The sequence below is a fragment of the Carlito syrichta genome, unplaced genomic scaffold (assembly GCF_000164805.1).
Source record: "Carlito syrichta isolate Samal-C Ts95f unplaced genomic scaffold, Tarsius_syrichta-2.0.1 Scaffold308801, whole genome shotgun sequence".
NCBI classification, from domain to species: domain Eukaryota; kingdom Metazoa; phylum Chordata; class Mammalia; order Primates; family Tarsiidae; genus Carlito; species Carlito syrichta.
The window spans coordinates 463,585-467,454 of NW_007252897.1; positions in this window are offsets into that span (position 1 = coordinate 463,585).

Sequence of the window (3,870 nt, forward strand, 5' to 3'; positions counted from 1 at the left end):
TGAACATCCTTGACTTGAATCCTGTCTCCACCGCTTGCCAGGTCCGCAGCCTTGGGTGTGTGACAGCACCTTCTGGGGCCCAGAGCCTGCACCTGCGGGATGGGGCGACAGCCTCTGTTAACTTGCTGTGGTGCAATCTCACCCCCATCTCGTGATTCTGGTACCACAAAGAAGAGCACAACAGCCACTGAACTCATGCTTACAAATCCTTTAAAAACCACAAAGGATACGTGGAAGGGGGACACGTGGGAACTCCAACTTCTGACAACATCACAGACAGAATTAACATGGACCCTTTCTTCTGATACAAGTTAGAGCGATGCTGCTTACAAACTAACAGATCGTTGGAAAAAATTCTTTTTTTGCCCAAGTTTTTATTGTGGTAAAATACACATAAAATGTACCATCTGGACCACTGTTGAGTATACATTTCAGTGGCATTAAGTATATTAACATTAGTGTGCAACCACCACCACCAACCATTCCCAGAACTTTTTCATTTTCCCAAACTCCTTAAACTCTGTGCCCATGAAACAATGACTTTCCCTTCTCCCTTCTCCAGCCCCTGGCAACCACCATTTTTTTCTGACTCTGAGTTTGACTGTTCTAGGTGCCCCGTGTAAGTAGAACCATGTAGTACAGTATATGTCCTTTTGTGACTGGCTTGTTTCACTTAGCCTAATGTCCTCAAGGTCCACCCACAACCTCCTTCCTTTCTAAGGCTGAATAAGACTCCACGGTATGGAGAGACCACATTTTGTTTATCCACTCACCTTCCAAGGGACACTTGGACTGCTTCTACCTTTTGGTTATTGTAAACAATGCTGTTATAAACGTGGTATGCAACTCTCTCTCTCCAAGGTCCTGCTTTCCATTCTTTTGGGTGTATCCTGAAAGCGGAATTGCTGGATCATAGAGTAACTTTGTTTTTAATTTTTTTAGGAGTGTCTGTACTGTTTCCCACAATGGCGGCACCATTGGGCACTCCTGCCAGCAGAGCACAGGGGTCCACCTTCTCCACATCTCACCAGCCGTAGTCGTCTGTGTGGAGAGAGGCCCTCCTCACAGGTGTGGGGAAGTATCTCGTGGGAGTTTGGCTTTGCATTTCCCCAGTAATTAGTGAATTTGAACATCTTTTCATGTGTCTGCTGGCCATTTATATATCTTCTTTGGAAAAACGCCTGTTCAAGTCCTTTGCCCATTTTTGAATCAGGTTGTTGGTTTTTGGGGTGAAATTTTGGAATTCACTATATATATATTCTGGATACTCATCCCTTATGAGACGTATGATTTGCAAATATTTTCTCCTATTCTATGGGTTGCCTTTCTACTTTGTTGATAATGTGTTTTGATGCACAAAACTGTTTAATTTTCACGTTTTGAAGGAAAGAGGATTCTCTGGGCCAGTCACAAAGACAGAACACAAGCTAAGGATGTTGTTCAGTACAAGCTAACCTAGGACTGCTGTGGCGGTTTCCAACCCCGTTGGAGTCTGGTGGCGCTAGGGGGCTGGGGTTTAACTCCCGGTGGGGGTGGGAACTACAACCTGGGGACTGTGTAGGTGGGAAGCTGGAAAGGAGACCCTTCCAAAACCTAAGATCCTTAAAAGGCAGCCACAGTCTGTGACAACGGGACTTGAAAACGGCATCTACCAGCCCAGGAAAGGGAGTGTGTTCCCTCTGCTCATGGCTCTTAGTGGGATTTCAAAGCCTTTGGTAAGAATTTGAAAGCCCAAGCCTGTGCCTTGCAGAGGTGTGAGGCTTAAAGGCACCCAGCAGGCTGCCTCAGGGAGGAATCCCCACCAAGAAATGAAGATGAAACCAGCAGATTCAGGGAACCCCCTGGAGCCCCGTAGAATGGAAAGCCAAACCAACCTGCAGAGCTTGGATGAGTCCCCATGCGGAACTCTCTCCGACAGCTGCCCCTGCCAATGATGAGCTTACGAGACAGACAAGCCCACGTCCCACGAGGAAGCACATCCCAAGAATAGCAACAGGAGAGCAAAATGAAGGAGACCACAGAACAAGTAGACTTCAAACACTTACAGATGAAAGGACAAGAAAAAGGAACAGAAAGGTCAGGACACTGAAAACATAAAGGAGGTACATTTGCAAAAGCATCGAATAGGACTCCTGCAATGAAAGGCTTGGTCATTGAAATGAAAAACAATTGGCCACAGGTGACAAGAAAATTGGTGAACTGGAAGGAAAAAAAGTGTGATGGGGTGGAAACATTTTTATTGCATGGAAGTCTGTCCTGATGTCTCAGAATCCATGTCTCTGAATTGCAAGCTAAGCAAGAAAAATGTTTCTCTGCATGTGTGTGTGAGTGTGCAAAGGAAGTGTGACTGGGTATGTGCATGCACACTGAGGAAAGGAAGTATGTGGGCAAAGGAAGTGTGAATGTGCATGTGTGTGTGAAAGAAGTGTATGTGAGTGTGTGCTTGCACTCTGAGGGAAGGAAGTGTGTGAGTACATGTGTGCAAAAAGTGTGAGTGTGCATTCTCGGTGTGTGTGTGAAAGAAGTGTGAATGTGAGCATGCGTGTGTGTGTGTGTGTGTGTGTGTGTGTGTGTACGTGTGCACAGGCAGGCTGGAGAAGGAGTCACAGATAACACAGACACTGGTGTGGTCTGTTAGGTGACTACCATCATGACCTTGCTTTGAGATTATGTCTTATCTGGTAAAATGTTTTTCAACCCGTTTCACAGTTTAAGTGGTGGACTTCATGTCTTTATCAAGTCTCCATCAATCGTGTTTCCCCCCTTCTGGGATGTCAGGACTCAAGGTTGGGATGTCAGGGTACCCAGGGCCCCCATTAATGGCTTGCCTGTGTGTACCCATCTGGGCAGGGGGGCTGTTGACTGGAGGGGAGGGAGCACATTAAAAAGGCAGCCCCCCACCCCCTACCACAGCTCCCAGCTAGACCTGCCCAGCCCGGCCCCCAGGGCTCAGCATGCGTTCCTCCCCTCCCCCATGCTTTGATCTCCCCAGCATCTTCTTAAGGACCATGGAGAAGCGCCCCGAGGGAGCCCACTGCGAGGGGGCAGTGACTGTACCTCTGTCTTCCCACTCAAGCCTCTGCCTTCCTCTGGACCATCCTCCAAAGTATAAGGACGCCACATTTTTTCTGGACTAAGAAAGCACTCTAATAAAGTTACCCATGTCTTTCAAAAATGTTTAAACATAAGCTGGGTGAGGCATCACAGGAAAACGTCTTCCTGTTGGGAGGCCCAACTCCGCCGCCATGCGCGTGGTGGTCAGGGACGTGCCTGTGCCCAGAGCCCCAAGGCCTGCGTGCCCTTGGGTAAGTCACCTCACTTCTCTGAGCTTTGGATTCATGTCTGACAAACAGAGATAGAAGACAGTATCCCGCACCCCAAGGGCATGTGGACGGAAGGAGACAGCTCCTGCAGAAGCTGCCTTTTTCTTGTGTCGGAGTGGTGCCCTAGGTGCCCCTGCCTGTGCCACCTCTTTGCCAGGCAGACTTGAAATGACTTAGGCCAGGTGCCTGCGCAGTGGTCTTCCAGGCACTGCTCACAGGAAGCACTATGCTAGTCCCAGCCATCACTTCCTTTCTCAGGAGGGCTGCCAGGGAGCTCTTTTTTATTTTATTTTTTTAAACATATTTTTTATTTTAAAATTGTGAGGTACAGTTAAGGGTTAGGTATACAAATATGCATCCTTCAGGCACCCTTGTTGATAAGGGGTGTCCTCCCATCCCCTGATAGATATTGACTACCGTTAACCCCACCACCCTTGCCCTCCCTGCTCCCCCCCATAGATTCCCATCACTGTCAATCCTTTTCTTATAGTATTATGATAGATGTTCAAGGTCCACTTATGAGTGAGAACATGTGATACTCAGATCT